The 21,244-nt window shown below is 35.9% G+C and overlaps 1 pseudogene; it reads left to right on the top strand.

Annotated features, from left to right (window-relative positions):
• The window catches only part of LOC149194701 (monooxygenase 2-like), a 79,888-nt pseudogene that overhangs the window by 18,228 nt on the left and 40,416 nt on the right, over nucleotides 1-21,244 (top strand).

The following is a 21,244-nucleotide window of genomic DNA, read 5'->3' on the forward strand; positions in this document are numbered from 1 at the left end:
TATACCAAATGGATGTAAAATCTTCCTCTCTTAATGGAGACTTAGAAGAAGAAGTCTATATTGAGAAACCAGATGGATTCATTCTTGGAAATGATGCAAAACTTGAATGAAGACTCAGAAAGGCTCTCTATGCTCTAAAACAAGCTCCAAGGGCCTGGTATTACCGTCTTGACAAATATCTCCATCAACAAGGTTTTTCAAAGGGATCAGCTGATAGAAATTTATACACAAAGAGTGACAATAATAAATTGCTAATACTTGTTGTGTATGTTGATGATATCATTTTTGGTAGCAATGAAGAAGCCATGAGTCGAAATTTTGCTTCAATAATGCAACAAGAATTTGAAATATCCCTACTTGGTGAGCTTACATATTTTCTTGGTCTACAAGTTCAACAAAACAAAGATGGTATTTTTTTGTCACAAACCAAATATCGCAAATAGATCCTGAAAAAGTATGGCATGGAAGATTCTAAACCCATATGTACTCTAATTGTAACATGATGCAGTCTCAGCTCAAATGATGAATCAACAGTGGTGCATCAACCAACTTACAGATCCATGATTGGAAGCTTGATTTATCTAACAGGTACCCGACCGGACATCATGCATGTAGTGGGAATAGTTAGAAGATTCCAAGGAAATCCAAAGGAATCAAATCTTCAGGCAGTCAAAAGGATATTCAAATATCTTCACGAAACAGAGAATTTTGCTTTATGGTATCCTAGAGATACAGATCTTACACTTCATACATATACAGATGTAGATTGGGCAGGAAGCGTTGATGATATAAAAGGCACTAGTGGTGGTGCATTCTATATGGGTTCTAGATTAGTGTCTTGGTTAAGCAAGAAACAAAGCTCAATTGCATTATCTACAACTGAAGCAGAATATGTGACTGCTGCATCTTGCTGCACACAACTCCTTTGGATGATCCAAACATTGCAAGACATACAGGTCACATGTACTCCACCCATTCCCATTCTATGTGATAATACAAGTGCCATTAGTATTTCAAAGAATCCAGTCATGCATTCCAAGACCAAGCACATACACATCAAATATCATTTTCTACGTGAACAAGTGCTTGAACAAAAGGTCAAATTGGAGTATGTTCCCTTCAAAGAATAGGTTGCTGATATATTCACCAAACCACTACCCAGAGAGACATTTGAATATCTCAGACAGAAGCTGGGAGTAGTTGATGCATCATCCTGCTGTTAAAACTTGTCTGTTTCAGAGAAAAATTGTTATACGTGAGTTTCATGAAGCGTAGTCGCATACATACGCGTGTTTCTGTTAAGACAATGGCATATATGTTGGTTTGAAGAAATGGGCCAAACTTAGGTTGAAAGGAGTCTAATATGGGTCTGACAGTGATGATATGGCATAGGTTCAGGGGGAGCATACACTTCTAATAATACATTGTTGGCATTATCTTAGAAGATATTGGTACAAATTCACAGTTGTTTTTTATTCAGGTGGAACAGGTTTAGGGGGAGAACATGGTTGCTGGTCTCGATGCTGATTGACGGATGCTACTGATGATAGTTGCTGATGATTATCATGGTCTTTTTTCAGATTTTTGGTCTCTATTATATATGTCATGTATATATTTTAACTTAAAGGTCATGGAATGACCTATTTTGTTACAACACTATGCATGGGATGGATGATGTAATGTTCTTGTTTTGACATGCATAAACAATTGGTATATCCCCACTTGATTGGGTGGATGAGTCAAACGTCGTAAATCCCCACTTGGTTGGGAGATGGATGTATGCATGAGTCATTGGTGATAGGAAGGTCATTTATGATGTACATATAGAGTAATGTTCTTTTAGAACATCTTTCTGCAGACCTTGCTTATATTCAGGGGTAGCATGGAGCTCATTCAACACACTCCAGCATATCAGAGAATTCAGCATGTACTTAGGGGTAGCATGACCTTTTTCCCTTGATGATAAAGGGGAAGAGTAACTTGGGTTATCATCAAGTCCAAAGGGGGAGATTGTTGGCATTATGACCTAGATTTGACACAGGTGTTGTCCTAGATGGCAACTCACTGAGATGTCAGAGTACAATTCAGCAGGTTAACAACTCAGAGTTATAGATCAGACTTCATAGAATGACGAAAGAGAAGTATATGCAGGTTCACCTTGAAAAAGTAGCATATACACGTGGGTTAAAAGATCAAAAAGTGTGTATAATGTACACACGAATTTTCGTGGAACAAAAGGTACGTACATGTTAGAAATCCAAGTTTTGGTCGATGGTATTTGGCCCATGGTATTTTGATCCATGGTATTGGTCCAAAGTAACTAGTCTGAAGTATTGATCCCAGGTATTTTGTCCAAGTTATTGGTCCTAAGTGGTTTTGGACCATGGTATTAAGAAAGGCCTAACACTATACAAGGAGAAGAAGCTCATTAGGCCAAGGCACTCAAGTATTGAATATTTGATTATGAGCAAGATCTAGTGCACAGGTTATTGGGTTAAGGTGCATAGCTGGATCTGAACCAAGGATGAACCTTAGCACTTGATGAAGGATAAGATCTAATGAGGGGTTGAGACCTTAAGGCTTGAAATGAAGTATCTTTATGTGGTTTGATCGTTTATCTAACAATTGGCACATGTTATAGTCAGTAAATATAATGATCTGGGTATAATTGAAGTCTGGAATAGTTGTAATGTATAAATCGTCATTTACAGATTCGTACGTAGGTCCACTTTAGAAAAGGCGCGTATACATGTTGGTTCTGCATATCAAAATAGTGTATACATCTTAAGTTTGATTTGCAGATCTGTACACAGGTTCATCTAGAGAAAGGTGTGTATGCACACAGGTTTGACACAGGGAAGTAGCGTATAACTTGTAAAACATGTTTTAGCTGCTTCTATTTGCTGTTGCAATGTTATGGGTTCTGGCTTGGGTTCTGGTTACTGTGTTCTGGTTACTGTGTTCTAGTTACAGTATTCTGAAAGATCTGATTAAAGGGGTGTCAAAGTGGTTGATTTGTTCAATTGTGAAAAGGAGATTGGTTGATGCAGATATATTTTAATTGAATGATGTTATTGATGGATCCAGTCTGAAAATTTATGAAACGTGGTCCCTCGAAGAAAAGAGAAGGTTGTAGCCTTCTGTAGGTTGGCACCTACGTACTAGTATTGGTTAGTGCAAGAGCTAGGGGGTTGTAGCTCCCTTCCAAGAGATGCTGGAGAACAAGAGAAGGTTGTAGCCTTCTGCAGGTAGAAGCCTGTGTACTTGTATAAGTCTGCACTAGTAAAAAAATTGTAAAAAGAAGTTTCTTGTTATTAAAAAGATAGAGACAATTGCAGCAAGTGGTTTTCACCCACATTGGGTTTCCACCTTATATCTTGTGTTCATGTGTGTGATTTTCTGTTCTGTTTTCACTGCACCAGGTTACTGTTTATATGGCTCTAATGCATTGATTATAGATCAACATTTGATGAATTAACTGAATCATAAGTTTGCAGGATATACGCTAGTTGCCTTAAACACGGTTCCGTATACACGCGAGTTCCATTAACTGAAGTATCGTATATAAATATGATTTTGTAAATGAAAAATAATTGACTTGATAATACTAATTCACCCGCCTCTCAGTATTATTTCCAACACATGGTCCAAGTTTCAACATATGGAAACTCCCAAAAGAAAAGTTATTGCAGAGATATGAGTACTTGTAATCATAAAGTTATTTAATAATACTTATTGAGATCTAACAATGGTTGAAATTGAAGGTGGGACTTCAATTTTCCACACAACTATAGAGTATTTATAGACATTTTTCTTGTAGCAGTCACCCCTAAGCCAAATCCACTCTCCAAGCAATTTTTTCAAGCAAAATCGGCTAGAAATCATGGTGACAAGTTTGTCCCCTCATCCAAAAGTCCAATTCTATCCTCAAACATCTTTCATTTGACCTAAATCCAATGACCCTTTCTATTTGAATTTTTTTTATCCTTTTTCTTATGTGTCTCTTCGTGTTCATCATGCAACATTCTTCAATATCGCTCTTTCTATCTACACATTTAACGAAGAATTGGTGCTCCCAGACAGCACTTAGGTTCTTCTTCCTTTTCGCCCTCACATCATGGATCTATGGTCACACTCTTCATGCCATTTAAATAAATTTATAAGAATTTATAATCAAAGTATATTAACATTACAAAATTAGCGTGAGTATACTTGGGGTCTTACAAAACCACACCCTCTTAAGAGGAACACCATCCTTGGTGTTCTTACTTAAATAAAGTTGATCTTTATAAATGATTATTACATATATCTCCCAGGTTGCTTCATGAGTCCCCAAGTACCTACAATTCACCTTGGATTGATTGGTCATTTAAATCCAAAGTGAAATCTACCTACAATTTCCAGCCATGACATCCATTATGCTAAGTCCTCCTTTAGGAAATAGATTCATCTCATTACTTTCCATGACACACAAAATGTATTCCTGATCCCAATTACTTTGTACATGGTTTTGTGAAAACCAATTCACTTTTCGAGTTCTAAAATCCCCTTTTGTTCTTCTTTAGTCCCTCAAATGATCAGTTTCTTCTTATGTGCATTCACTCACCTTCCAAGTTCAAGAACAAATTTCTCTTCTTCCTCAGTCCCTTAGGCAATCCATCCCTTGGGAAGGTCTCATCACACAAGAATAATTATCTTGGCCAAGCAATCCCTCTGTCTTTATTTAATAACCCAAAACATGTGTCATTGCACACATCATGACAACCAATGTATATCAGAGGGTTCCAGTGCCACCACAATGACCTAGTTTTTGAATTCTTCATCTCCATTATGTTATTGCACACTCTAATGTCATTAAGTTGAAGTCACTTTATTTCTTTTGTGATCAACCTAATTTATCTATGCTAGATAGTTTAGTGATTCACCTACATCACATGCACATGAATATGTTCCATAATTCCATGGAATCTTCATCTAGCTTTGTCTTTAAATACATCTCACTGAGTAGTTTGACCACCAATAGAAACACTCAGTGGTGGATATACCATCCCATGTAGTTTTTTTAATACAGTTCCATCCTTAAGTCCCTATCACTAAGTAGTTTCACTGCTAGGGAAGTACTTAATGTTGGATATACTACTCCACACAATTTGTTTTTACAGGTCCATCCTTGAGTCTAGCTCACTGAGTAGTTTCACCACCAATAGAAGTACTCAGTGGTGAATGCACTACTCTGCACAGTGTTTTCATATAGGTCCCAATGGCTTCCCCATGCTCACCCCCTGGTGAGCATAGACATACTTCCCACCATCTACTCAGCTCTATGAGCCTAGGAAACTCCCATTCAAGGAAGTCTACCTTGCCAAAGGTTTTCCTACATGGGCCCTTGTCAATCACTCACCCTTCTAGACCTAGAAAACCCCCATTCTAGGAATTATACCTATCCAATAGCTTTTTTGCATGTCCCCCTGTTAGTCACTCACCCCTCTGGGCCAAGGCTACCCCCATTCTTAGTAGTATACCTATTTAAGGGATTTCTTGAATGGGGTATTCATTATTATTATAACATAATAGCCATCTATTATGCTCTAATGATTATGCATGAACTGCTATGGTCACGTCATATTTTGGTGTGCTTCTCTACACTACTCATGGAGTCTCATAGTCAAGGACTTAATGATGACTTTATCCCATGAGATAAAAAAAATTCAAGAAGATGCAATTCCTTCTAAAAAATATTCTTCCTTCACCGCGAGCTAAATCATCCCATTTATGTCAAAGCATTTAATTTATTTCATTATTAACATGTTCATGAAATATAGCACATGCTAGGAAAAACACCTTTTTTTTGGGTGGAGGAGGGGCAGTGAATCAATATTTTTAATTCACTTTAACTTCCAATTTAACATTCAAAATTTTGTATGCTACTTTTATTCATGCAACCCATCTGTGTACGTGAATTTAGTGAAAGCAAACCCCGTATGTTCAGATTACTTAATTTTTCAGAACTTCCATCATATGTTTAACTTTTAATCATTACATTATTATTTAATTAGCCATCTAATATGTAGTAAATAACAAATAAATCACATCCGATAAGAAACACATCAATTCATATGGAGACCAAGATTTTAAGCGGAAACCCAATGTGGGAGAAAAAATCGTCTATCTCTTATTTATCATCATATAGAGAAATTATTCGTAATATTTTTTACTGTCACAAACTCTTACCAGCACACAGACACGTAACTATAGGAGGATACAACCTCCACTCGTTTTCCAGCACCCACTGGAAGGGAGATATAACCCCCTGATTGTGTTTACCAGCTCCTACCATAAGGGAGCTCCTACCCCCTCAGTAGAGGTTGTAACCCTCAGTACTTCATGGACCATGTTTCTAAATGTTTCATAATGGATCCACATGTCTCAAAAAGACATGAAAACCTATATGCTACATTTCATCAAACTTTAAAACTATACCCACACCCAACAATAAGCCCAATACCAAACTCAACACTAAATCACATAATCTGAAATAAAATCACTAAAACATTGTAAACCAACTAAATCAGTAGAATGTCAAGCGAGTAAATATTGAATAAATCCAATCACTAAACTAAATCTCAGTCAACCACTTCCAACAGATCAAATCAACACAAATTAGATCCACAACAAATTCAAAAAATCCTAATCAAGACATCATTGAGAAAAACAACAAATACAACACAACTCACCAACTGTCATCATCAAGTAGTGTTGAAAACCCTAATCAAATTCAACTCTGAATATATATGCAATTGGCATAGGAAGGATTCATGTATATATGAATTTCTTGTGAATAAAAACTGCATATAGATCTCAACTCATAAAATACTAAATAAATGAATTCCTAAGAACAGAATCAACTAAATACTATATATCAACTAAATTACTCAAGCACACAAGTCACTAAACAATATCAAACCAATATACTAACATGCAAAGTATCCTCCTCAATAATATTGTCATGTCATACAAAGCCAAGTCACCATTCAATAATTAATCATCAACACAGTTGGATATTAACTATTATGATTAAGACATCAGCAACAAATAATCAAAACAATCAACATCTAAACATCTATAAAAAACCCATATTAAGAAAAAATTTAAAGGAAAATTATCTCTGAATATATATAGGACTATTGTGAAGCATATTCGTGTATTTACACAACTATCCCAAAGAAAACCTTCGTACAAATTTTAAATTAATGAATCAATTCTTCATTACATGACAAAATCATATCTCAGTGCACATACCATTAAAGTCACATATCACTACAAGAAAATTCATATTACACCATCATCATACCTACAAATCTAACAAACATAAATACATTAAGCTAGTATCTCTGTTAGTCTTCAATATGCTTTTAGATCTATCATATTTGAGTCATCTCGTTGTTCCCTAGTACACACCTATTTTAGATAATATCACACATAAATAATATATTTCATTGCACACTTATCTCCTTGATCTCCATCTCCTTATATAGCTTTTTCCTTTGCCAATACCTCAGAAAAATCCTTTGGTAATGTCATCAATATTCATTGATGGGATCAAATAGACATTGTCACCACAATTACTATAGGAAATTGCCATGGTAATGACCCCTGGTATATAGTTTTCCATGGTTCAGATTATGTATGCAACTTTTGTTCACATGACCTATGTATTTATGTGACTCTTCTTCACAGGTGTCGCATATACTTTTCAAACATCACAATTACCATCTTCCCTCAAGTGAAACTTGTGCCAAGGCTAGCATCATACTTCCTCATTTATGAAATAGCTATTCCAACGTCACTGCAATCTGTATTAGTTCCACGACCATCATATTATAGCTAAGTTGACATCAAGAATATATTTATCAGGTAGGTTTTCGTTAACGAAAACACATTAGCCATAACGACAACAACATATTCATAGTGCTAAGGTTAGGAAACCTCCTCCTATCCATATAGAGCATGCATTGATTTGTAGATAACCGTTTCCAAAATTAGCCAAAGTAAAACTCATCCAATTCCTTTTCTTTTATTTTATATTTTACTACCATCATCATTGCTATTAGCACATATTTCTCTTCTTGCAATATTTATTAGTATACTTAAATCAACATTTCCTCATCGATGTTTCTCATAAGATATCATTTTTCATCACTTTTCCCTTTTTTCTCATGCTCACCAGAATTGTCACGAGGGTAAATATAACGTAAATATTGGAAATGGGTTATTCCTACCAACTTTCTGAATGGTGTTCCACACAAATTGGAACCCATTACATAACCTTGATACATTACCCAAACATGGAAAATAAAAATTTTTCCTTCATGTCATTCACATAGTGATCATATTTTCAAATATTTATCACTTACCGTGCTACTATGATGGCTTTCAACTAATGGCCTGTCGAGCCACACAGTGTCATTATCCTTTACATATCTTAACCATTATGTGTTAAATATTAGGAAAACCCTCATTTTTGTGTCATTTCCATGGCTATGAGATTGTTGCCCATTTTATTTCAAGTGGACTTAGGTAGGTCCATCTTAGTAGTTCTATCATATTTTTCTACCATTTAACTTCCATGTTATTGTTTATATCTAAGAATATGGCTGGTGTTTTGAGAGTTTGACATTTGTTATCATGTGATATGTATGTAATTATGTCACCACTATGTAGAGTACATATTGTTTCTCATATATTCCATGTACTTGCATTATACTATTGTATTAGGCATGCATTGAAGAAGAGAACTCTCGTACACATTTGAGTGGCACTTGTGAAAATCGTGCATGGGCTTGTGTATGAGATTGTTTCAATATTGTACTAGTCATGCATAGAGTTCAGCCATGGAGTTTGTCATGTATTGTAGTGGATCATTATGTTTTAGCCATCTATGCACCATAGAGTGGGAGATAAAGCTTTGTATTTTGTTGATTTTATTATTGGATCATGTTGGTTTTGTAGTCACGAGTCAACCAAGGCTTCAAATAGATATGAGAGTTGTTTCGGACTTGTAGCTGATGTTGGGCATCATTGTTGTAGCTATTTATTGTTATGAAGCCATGTATTTCATTGTGTATCATATTGTCATGCTATTTTGGTGGAGTTCTTGATTAGGTTGATGTCGGCTCTTGCATGAGTCAAGGAGGCACATGTAGTGGTGATTATTGGTTTAAAATAGTTTGAGCAACCATTTGTATATATCCCTACATGGTTGAGGAGCTTGTTGAACATGAGAGGATGTTCATTATTGACCAAGAAAATGTTTGGTAGCTGACATCCTTATTTCACATGCTTATCTTGTTGATATATATTGTCATTAATGTTAATATGGCAATATTCTAGGATACTAAATGATGATATGAAGCCAAGGGGAAGCAGAGTAGATCCGTGAAGAAACGGGAGCAAGAAGGCAAGGAGAAAAGCCATCAGGGAAGCCATTGGAAAGACATTGGAAGCCAAGAATAGGAGCAATCAAAGAAGATCTATTGGAAAAAGTTCATCAGAAGTAGTGTATCAGAAGACATCATGAAGTCAAAGCGTAAGAGGAAGAGGTCATTGGAAGCCACGAGAAGCAAAGAGGAACACATTGGCGAAGGTGCATAAATAGTTTTATCAGAGGAGTTAACATATCAAAGGAGTATTGAAGAATACCAGAGCAGAGAATATCGAAATTCATAGGAGCTATCAGAGCAGAGAATATTAGAGCAGAGCAAAGCTATCAAAGTAGAGAATATCAAAGTAGAGAAGAGCTATCGGAGCAAGTAAATTAGAAAACAAAGAGCACAACTATCGGAAGAGCGGGGGTAGGAGTGTATGTATGTTTTGATCGTGGCTGAAGGCTCCCACTAAATCCTAGCCATCGATCAAGGAAATCAACCCTTAGATCATGGGCAAACTGCAGGGGTTAAGGTAGGCTTTAATCCATGTGCTAGTCGAAGTCCTGCAAACCTCCGATTGCGACATGTTATACGAACCCGACTGCACCACTATGACATAACTTAATGCAATATCGCATCCGCCCATTATAACTTTCATATCAAAATTATAAATGGATGTCACATTAATAACTACGATTGTGATATTATTGTTGACCCACTACACCATTATAACATGATTTAATAGTATATCACATCCACATTGGAGGTTATGTATCACAGAGGGATGCCACTTAAAAAAATGTGATTGTGATAGCATTGCGGACCTATTGCACCATTATAGCATGGCTTAACTGAATATAGCATCCGTTCAATAGCAAAGTTAAAAAGGGTTGACACCACCGGACTGCCGATTGCGATAAGTCTTGTGAACATGACCACCAATTGCGATATAAGTTTTGGACCCAATTGAGTTATCAAAAGAAGCTTATTGGTATATCATATCTATCAGAAATAGGGGCATTGGCAATGTTATATTATGAAGCCAAAGGGTTGCGATTGCGGGAGTTTCCAAAAGTTGCAATTTCTAATTGAGGTAGTGATGTGTCAAGTGGTACATCCCTGTTGGTATAGCCTCTCCTATGAAATCCTCCATAAATATTGAGTCTATTGTATAAATATTTAAAACAGCCTCTCTGATATAATTTTAATATGCAACACTTTGTAATTCAACCTCTCTTCCAAATGAACATTTTTTTTGAGTATTGGTGAACTTGAAGAGATAGAGGAAGCCAAAGAGTGAGAAACCATAAGATCAAGTGAGCAAAAAGAAATCAAAAGGTTAGGGTGTATCAAGCATCTATAACAGAGAACAAGGAAAGTTTACAGGGGGTGTACTGTAAGAAACAGAGGAAGCAAAAGGTCTGGTAGACGTGGAAGAAGCAGGATGACATAAGTAAGTCGTAGGTCCAATAGGGTTGGGAGTAGAGAATTACAACCAAACAGATCTAGACTATTTACAGTAAAGGGTTGGAGCCCTTGGGGTTGGTGCCTCAGAACTAGAAGGATTGGTGTCTTGGGAGTTAGTGTTCCTGAATCCAAGGTTGGTGCCTTGACAAGATAGGGTTAGTGCTCTGGAGGTTGGAGCCTCACAAAAAGTCCAAGTTGGTGCTTGGGAACTGATTGAAGCCCTATATACATTGTACTTGATTTATGAGAAGATTATATTAATAAAATCACTTATTCCTGTTATTTATTTTTGCGTTCTAAATATAAATGATTTAAATGATAAAAATAAATTGAAAAGAAATAATGATTCACCCCCCTCTCAGTATTTCTAACATTTGGTATCAGAGTCAGCTTCTTCATATTAGCCTAACAACTAGAAGAAGGATTCTTAGTCATGATGAGAAATCGAGAAGTGTCAGGAAGACCTCCTCCGTTCGATGGCACAGATTTTGGTTTTTGGAAAAAGATAATGTCGTACTACTTAATGTCCCTTGGACCTGAAGTTTGGAATTCAATTTTAAATGAGTACATAGCTCCTTCCACTCTTCAAATAGATCAATACGAAAGAAAAGCTTACATTGCAAATGCAGAAGCCTTAAACTCCATCACTAGTGGAATCACTGATTCTGAATTTACAAAAGTCATAAATTGTAACTTTGCCAAAGAAGTATGGGATAAGCTAATTAGCTTATACGATGGGGACTCCAAAGTTAAGAAGGAAAAGCTTCAAAGTCATAGAAGGCAAATTGAATGTTTGAAAATGGATGATGAAGAAGATATTGCATCATACTTTCTCTGAGTAGTTGAAGGGGTCAACTCTCTTAAAGGATTGGAAGAAAAAATTGAAGAAAATGAGAAATTATGAAACAAAATCATCTTTCTCAAGGTAGAAAACGAGGAAACAAAAAGAAGGTAAAACCTCTTGAAAAATAAGCTAAAATAAAAATAAGAAGTTTGAGAAGAATATGAAGCCAAAATAGTATCTCTGAGGAAGGAATTGGAACAAATCAAAAAGGGTTGGGAAAGCTCTCAAATACTTGAAACTATCCTAAATAATCAAAAACCTGAACATGACAAATCTGGAATCAGTTTTAAAGGAGAATCTTCAAGTACTAATAATAATGCAAAAACATATGCTGACATACTTTCCAGCAACCCAAAAGAAGAAAGATTATTTCATCAAAGGCCCATCTCAAATCCAATGAATGAAGAGAGAGTAACTCCAAGGAAGAATGTTGATTCAAATCATGGTTATTACAACAGGTACAAAAATATCCTTTTGGGGCTTTGTTATTATTGTAAAAATTTTGGTCATCAAGCTAGACATTGCATGGCCCGTAAGAATGAAACGCCAAAATCGAAGGATCAAACAAACAAACCATATGGTCCCAAAGGGCAAGGACAAATCAAGACCTACAACTCTTTTGACCCTTTGGCCAAATTTGATCTGATTTGCTCATTATGTAATGATAATGGATACAATGAAAAAAATTTCCCTCTCAAAAGAAGAAAAGAAAGAAATGAGAATCCCAACAGGGATAAATGTGGCCTAGCTCTATGTGCTCACAGTGATGAAAATCATTGGTTTGTGGATAGTGGGTGCTCTAGACACATGATAGGGGACAAAATGAAGTTTGTCTCATTGAACAAAAAGGAAGGAAATGTATCCTTTGAAAGAGGATTTGCCAAAATTTCCAGAAAAGGAATTGTTACCCTTATTAATGGAAAAGGAAAGGATCAAAATGCTTTGCTAGTAAACGGGCTCAAACACAGTCTCCTGAGTGTTAGCCAAATCTGTGATCAAGGACATAATTTTGTATTTAGCACTAAATATTGTGAAGTAAGGAACTCTTCCTCAGGGGAACTTGTGGTGAAAGGGGTTAGAACACCAGAAAACATCTACATTCTCAACAAGATTCAAGAAGATAAATGTTACTTAAGTCAAACAGATAAAATTTGGTTGTGGCACAAGTGACTTGGACATACAAAATTCAATAACTTGATCAATATCAGCAAGATTAATGCAGTGCGAGAAATCCCAAAGCTATTCAAGCCAAATCAAGGAGTATGTGGTCCATGTCAACATGGAAAGCAAACTAGAACCAGCCACAAGACCAAGAAGTTTTCTACATCAAAGCCTTTGGAGATCATCATGCTGATTTATGTGGACCAACTAGAACTATAGCACTCGAAAGAGAAAGGTAACTTTCTTTATTTTTTGATGACTATACAAGAATGATGTGGGTATATTTCATAAAATATAAATCCGAAGCATTTGAACAGATAGAGGGGGAGAATTCACATCAAAAGAATTTGATGAATTCTATAAAGTATATGGAATTGAAAGAGAACTCTCTACTGCCAGAACACCCAAGCAAAATGTGGTAGTTGAAAGGAGAAACACAAAAGTTCAAGAAGTGCAAGAAAAATGTTAATAGCAGCTGACTTGCAGCCAAAATTATGGAGAGAAGTAGTTAGGATAGCTGTCTATACCTTGAATCAAACTCAACTAAGACCAAATAATGAGAAGACTTCTTATGAATTATGGGAAGGAAGACCTGCTTCAGTAAAATACTTCAAGATTTTTGGAATCAAGTGCTTCATGAATAACAATGATGGCTCACCGGGAAAATTTTATTCTCAGGTTGATGAAGGGATATTCCTTGGATATTCTATAAGGAGCAAAGCCTACAAGTGCTACAATAATCGACTATGGAAAATAGTGGAAATTATTGATGTGAAGATTGATGAAGACCTTCAAGAAAAAGAAATTGAAGAACATGAAGTTCACCCTCCCACTGAAGAAGAACTTGAAAAAGAAGAAAAAGATCAACAAAAACACAAGGAAAAAGAACCATCTCAAACCCCTTCAAAGATAAAGTTTCTCCAAAAACATCACCTAGAAGAGCAGATTATTGGCAATTTAGATGAAGGGATGCAAGCCTGACGAAGGATGACAAGTACACCAAAGAAAAATTATGTTGCTCCTCTATCCATGATAGAACCAGAAACATTTACTCAAGCAAGTAAGGATCCTCATTGGGTAAAGGCCATGGAAGAAGAAATGTCTCAAATTGAGAAGAATGAGACATGGGAGCTGGTACCTTATCAAAAGGATAAAAATATAATTGGAACCAAGTGGGTGTTCAGAAACAAAATGAATGAAGATGGACAAACCATCATAAATAATGCAAGGCTTGTTTGTAAAGGCTATTCACAAATTGAAGGAATTGACCTTGAAGAAACCTTTTCAACAGTAGTTTGTGTGGAATCTATCAGGATTTTCTTGACATTTTTCTTGCTCAAAATAGTTTAAAATCTATCAAATGGAAGTAAAATCATCATTTATTAATGGGGAACTTAAGGAAGAAGTCTACATGGAGCAACGAGAAGGGTTTAATCTAGCAGAAGGAAAACACTTTGTTTGTAAGTTGAAAAAGGAATTATATGGGTTGAAACAAGCTCCTAGAGCTTGGTACGCAAGATTGGATCACTATCTACAACAACAAGGCTTCAAGAAGGGGGTGGTAGGAAGTAATCTCTACATAAACATGGATGAGGATAAGTTACTAGTCACACTAGTCTATGTTGATGATTTGAATTTTGCTAGTAATAATGATGAGATGAGCCATGAGTTTGCTCAAAATATGTCAAAAGAGTTCAAGATGTCGATGATAGGAGAGTTATCTTACTTCCTTGGACTACAAGTATCTCAAACCATGGCAGACATGTTCATATCTCAAGCCAAATATCTTAAAGACATGCTTAAAAGATATGGAATGGAAGACTGTACACCCATGAGCACACCTATGACCAAAAAATGCAAATTAAGTAAAGATGATGATTCTCCTCTGATAGATGCAACTCATTACAGGTCAACAATTGGAGCCCTTCTATACTTAACTACTACGAGACCCAACATTATGCAACCAGCAGGAATGGTGGGAAGATTTCAACAAGCTCCTAAACAATCCCACTTGTTGGCTGTAAAAAGAATTCTTAGATACTTGAAAGGAACTCCTGATTTCAGTATTTGGTACCCTAAGAGCTCAACCCTTACTATGATTGCATACATCAATGCTGATTGTGTCGGAAGTGCCGATGATCGAAAAAGTACTCGTGGAAATGCATTCTTCCTGGGAGACTGTCTAGTATCTTGGCTTAGCAAAAAACAAAAATCCATTTCACTATCTACAGCTGAAGCCGAGTATATAGCTACCGCCTATTGTTGTACTCAAATATTATGGATGAAGGAATCTCTGAAAGATGTCAACATAGGTACAAATCAACCAATCACCATCTATTGTGATAACACAAGTGCTATCAGCCTTAGAAAATCCAATGATGCACTCAGAGACTAAACATATACCAATCAAGTATCATTTCCTTCATGAACAAGTAGCTGAACAAAACATCATCTTGGAATATATCAATACTAAGGAGTAGTTAGCTAATATTTTCATAAAACCTCTTCCTCGAGAAGCATTTGAACATCTTCGTCAAAAGATGGGGGTTATTTCTTCAACATCACTTGAAGTTGATTCATAAATATGTTGCATGACAAGGGGAGTTCTAGTGCACTCCCTTGCCACTGATGTCAAAGGGGGAGAGAAGAAGAATATTGCCATCAATGACAAAGGCGAAGATTCTTGAACTAGATTGTCATTAATGTCAATATGGAAATGTTCTAGGATAATAAATGATGATATGAAGCCAAGGAGAAGCAGAGAAGATCTGTGAAGAAACAGGAGCAAGAAGCCAAGGAGCAAAGCCTTCAAGGAAGCCATTGGAAAGAAATTGGAAGCCAAGAATAGGAGCAGTCAAAGAAGAGCTATCAGAAGAGTTCATCGGAAGAAGTTTATCGGAAGCCATAATGAATTCAAAGCATAAGAGGAAGAGGTCATTGGAAGCCATGAGAAGAAAAGAGTAACACATCGATGGAGGTTTATAAAGAGTGTTATCAGAGGAGTTAACATATAGGAGGAGTATTTCAAAATATCAAAGCATAGAATATCGGAAGTCATAGGAGGTATCAAAGCAGAGAATACTAGAGCAGAGTAGAGCTGTCAAAGAAGAGAATATCAGAGTAGAGGAGAGTTATCGGAGTAAGTAAAGAAGAAATCAGAGCAGAGAATACCAGAGCAGAGTAGAGCTGTCAAAGCAGAGAATATCAGAGTAGAGAAGAGTTATCGGAGTAAGTAAAGAGCATAGCGATCGGAAGAGTGGGGGTAGAAGTGTACGTCTATTTTGATCAGGGTTGAAGGCCCGCACTAAATCCTAGCCGTTGTTCAAGGAAGTCAACCCTTAGATCAAGGTCAAACTGCGGGGGTTAAGGCCAGCTTTAATCCATGTGCCAGTCGAAGTCCCACAAACATCGATTGTAATATATAATATGGACCCGACGGCACCACTATGACATAACTTAATGCAACATTGCATCTTCCCATTGGAACTTTCATATCGCAATTTATAAATGGATGTCACATTAATAACTATGAGTGTGATATTATTGTGTACCCGCTACACCATTATAACATGATTTAGTAGTATATCGCATCCACATTGGAAGTTATGTATCACAAAGGAATGCCACTTGAAAACTGCGATTACGATAGCATTACGGACCCGCTGCACCATTATAGCATGGCTTAACTAAATATCACATCCATTGAATCACAAAGTTAAAAATAGTTGACATCGTTGGACTGCTGATTGCGATAAGTCTTGTGAACCTGACAGCCTATTGCGATATAATTTGTGGACCCAATTGAGTTATCAAAATAAGCTAATTGTAATATCAGATCTGTCGGAAATAGGGGCGTCGGAAAGTTATATTGTGAAGCCAAAGGGTTGTGATTGCGGGAGTTTCCAAAAGTTGGATTTTGAATTGAGGTAGTATGTGGCATGTGGGACCTCCCTGTTGGTATAGCCTCTCCTATGAAATCCTCCACAAATATTGAGTATATTGTATAAATATTTAAAAGGGCCTCTCTGATATAATTTTAGTATGCAACACTTTTGTAATTTTTCCTCTCTTCCAAATGTACGTGTTTTTTGAGTATTAGTGAACTCGAAGAGACAGAGGAAGCCGAAGAGTGAGATTCCAAAATATCAAGCGATTGAAAAAAAAAGACAAAGGTCATGGCGTATCGAGCATCTATAACAGAGAACAAGGAAAGTTTACAGGGGGTGTACTGTAAGAAACAGAGGAAGCCAATGGTCTCGTAGACGTGGAAGAAGCAGGAGGACAAAAGTAAGTCATACGTCCAACAGTGTTGGGAGCAGAGAATTACTACCAAACAGATCCAGACAATTTACAGCATAGGGTTGGTGCCTCAGAAATGGAAGGATTGGTGTCCTCAGAGTTGGTGCTCCTAAATCCAAGGTTGATGCCTTGACAAGATAGGGTTGGTGCTCTGGAGGTTGGAGCATCACAAAAAGTCCAAGTTGGTGCTTGTGAACTGATTGCAGCCCTATATACATTATACTTTATTTATTGCAAAGCTTATATTAATAAAAGCACTTATTCTTGTTATTTATTTTTGTGTTCTAAATATAAATGATTTAACTAGTAAAAATAACAATTGAAAAGAAATATTGATTCACCCCCACTCTCAGTATTTCCAACATATGTTGCAAAAGAGATCATATTTCATAAGAGTATCAATTAGTATTAGTTTTTGTGACAACATAGTGTTCAACCTCTCAAGAGAAGTATGCTACAATTAGTAGTTTAACTTATGGGATTATGGACTTGTGCTATAGCCATGTATCATATTTCTTAAACCTTGTATCTCATGTATTATCATTGTGATTATTTTAAAACCATTTGTTCATGTATGTGTTTAGTCTCTTATATGTGACTCAATGGAAATGACAAAGCAGATATGACATACAGTAGAGTGGAGAAGATGTTTGTAGTCTATTACATGTTCACAAGGAGTATGATCAACTTTGAGAAGGCATGGTGTTATACTTGTTATGCATTTCCCCTTTACGTTGATGTCAAAGGGGGAGACAATATTCATCTTAGCTTCAAAATTTAGGTTTAGGAAGGAAGATTAGGTTTAGGTTAACATCAATGTCAAAGGGGAATCTTTTTGGAATTGTATTGTTTCCATATTAGTTTTTTAATTATGATTTCTATGCTTTGTAGTGGTCCAACATATGGTTTTTCATGAGTAGTATAGTATCTCAAGCTTGTGCGTTTATTTCATGAATTTGAACTAAAAATGTGGTTGAAGAGGGCATCTTTGGAAGAGGTCAAGTAGGTAACAACCTCAAAGGCATGTTACAATGAAGGAAAGTGCCTCAAAGGTGTGCTGTAGCAATAATGAAGCTATACGCCTATAAAGTGTGTTAGAACACATGTTATGTGTATCGATGGTGTTTTATGACCAGTAAGTGGAATTTCCTATACTATGCAAGCACTAAAGCCAATTCACGGGGAAATTTATATGGTATTCTCTCATGGTAAAGGGTTTAATAGCATAAGAAGGTTTTCTCCTCATCTAGAAGGTAATAAAAGTTTAAACTAAAGGAGAAACATTATATATAGGAGAATAACTTGAGGAGTTATGTTTGGACGGACAAAAAGAGTGTGCCATTGAGAGGGCATTGAGAGAGAAGCAGTGTGGTTGTAGGACCATATTAAATATGTAAACTAAATCCTATTTTACTATGCATGTCCCAGATAGTGTTATTTGTAAGTAGCAATGATTAGAGAGGATAATAAGTTATAGAGGATTGTGTGAAAAAGAGAGAGGACTTTCTATTGAGATTTATTGATAATTTATCGATATTGTGCTATAGAGAGAGTTCCTTTGATGATTGGGGTACAGTCTTTAATATTTTAAAAAGTGGCCACAGAGACTTTGAGGAGGTAGTGGCCTCCCACAAGTCATGCATTTCCAAGATAGGGGTAGTGGCTCGTTGATTGTAGTGGCCAGGTAAATTTTTAAAGGGGTGGTGGTTCCTTGACTAAATTGTTAAAGGGGTACTAGCTCCTTGCTAGTGGTAGCCATCTAATATTTGTATTAGAAGATTACTAATTAATAATAGATTTATAGGAATGAAATAGTGATACGGTGGTTTTTCTCCTTCGAGGTTTCCACCAAAAATATATTATATCTCATTTTTCATTATCGTTTTATGTGTGATGTCTCTTATATGTTGATTCTTGATGTAGTTGAATGTTCAAATTACTACTTATATGTTGAGATATTATTCATTTAATATATTAGTGAACAAAAATAAAAATAAAAGTTTATAATTTCCACGACTACTGACTCATCCCCTCCCTCTCAGTAGTGATCTACATTTATAACACTTGATAGTGGAAATAACTCCCTTCCCATTTTTTATCATTTGGTAATGAATTTTGTCAAAGAGAAATTGTAGAAAATACAATTTGGTTTAGGCTTTAGTGGTTGGATGACATAAGAAGGTTAAGAGACCAAGAACATGGGAAACCATGGAAAAATACAACTTGGTCATAGAACCAAGAGATATAATGTCTTCAGGGGGATAACTGAACGGGGAAGGCACTCATTCTTCAAAATAGTTGTTGACCATTTTTCGCTTGACATATGGAGCAATAATTCTAATTTTATTACAATGTAGGCTTTGTTTGTTCCTTGTAGACTGCCCTTGTCTAGAAACAACAACATGTTTGCAATAAAGTATGTTGTTGTTTTCATTATTACCTTTCCTTCTTGAGATGAGACTAACTATTTTATTTGGAAAGTACCGGGTTACATACTAGGATACCATTTCCGTAAAGTGAAATACTTCTGGGACAACAACCAGGAAATGTTTTGATGTAGATAGGTTATTGTGTCCCCCTATCACATCATCGGTACTCCGAACCACCCAAATCCATTTTTTCATGTCATAAGTGGTTCTAAAAGGATACAAAATAATGGATCCCCTGCTCGAAACAATGTTAAAACTAAAAGGGGAGTGAATTAGTATTAAGTCTAATTTTTAACTTTTTATGCCAATTTACTTTCATATTTAAACTTGGAAAAAATCCATATAACCAACAACAACATATCATGTGGCAATAATATGAAATCAACATACAAGCACACACCATGAGCATCATACATGTGAGACACAAGGATTTACGTGGAAACCCTTTCGGGAAGAACAACCAAATCTTGTTGTTGTTATTGATGTACAATGAGAGCACCTACTTTATTACATCAATATGTTTTATGAGCCACCACTCACAGGAAGCACCAACTCCCTTTGATTATTTTCTAGCACCCACTGGCATGAAGCGCCAACTCCCTCCTTTTTTAGACACCTATCTAAATTACTAGAAGCATCATTATAAATCGAAGGGAATAATGTTAAACCTAGGGGATCAATATTATAAACCAAGGTATATAAACCCTAAGATAAATATTATAAACTCAAGGGATTAAAACTAAAAACCCAAGGGATTATAAAACCAAGGAAGTAATATTAAGCCCAAGGGATAAATATTGTAAACCTAGGGCATATAAACCTTAAAATAAATATTATAAACCCTAAAATAAACATGTTTGACCATGATTTATTTTTATAATGAGAGAATCTTTGTCAGAATGTGATGTTGGACTATGGTTGACCATGATTGATTTTCATATTGTGACTACATTTGTCACAATGTCACATTAGATAATGGTTTGCCATGGTTGACCATGGTTTATTTTCATATTGAGACAATACTTGTCACAATCCTATATTGGACCATGGTTATCACAACGTGACATTGAACCAAAAGACAATCTTTCGTACAATGTAAAATTGGACCATCGTTGACCATGGTTGCCTTTGATCATAAACAAAAGGGATTTATATTAAGCCCTTGAATTAATATTATAAACCTTATGAATAATATTATACCCTAGGAATAAGAACCCTTAGATTAATAAACCTAGGGGACTAATAATATAAACACAAGAAAATAATAAACCCAAAAGATCAATTCTAAAACCCCAAGCTATTATAAACCAAAGGGAATAATATTAAAGATTAATATTATAAATTCAATGTATATAAAGCTTAAGATAAATACTATAAACCCTAAAATAAACATGCTTGATGACGATTGATTTTCATATTGACACAATCATTGTCACAATGTGAAGTTGGATTGTGGTTTGTCATGATTGATATTCATATTGAGACAATCTTTGTCACAATTCGACATTGGACCATGGTTGACCATGGTTGTCACAATGTGGCGTTGGACCAAGAGACAATCTTTGTCAGAATGTGACCATGGTTGGTTTCCATATTGAGACAATCTTTGTCAAGATGTG

The sequence above is a fragment of the Pinus tabuliformis genome, chromosome 2_2 (genome assembly GCF_031772625.1).
Source record: "Pinus tabuliformis cultivar Carrire ecotype Pingquan chromosome 2_2, CPIR1, whole genome shotgun sequence".
In the NCBI taxonomy this organism is placed as follows: domain Eukaryota; kingdom Viridiplantae; phylum Streptophyta; class Pinopsida; order Pinales; family Pinaceae; genus Pinus; species Pinus tabuliformis.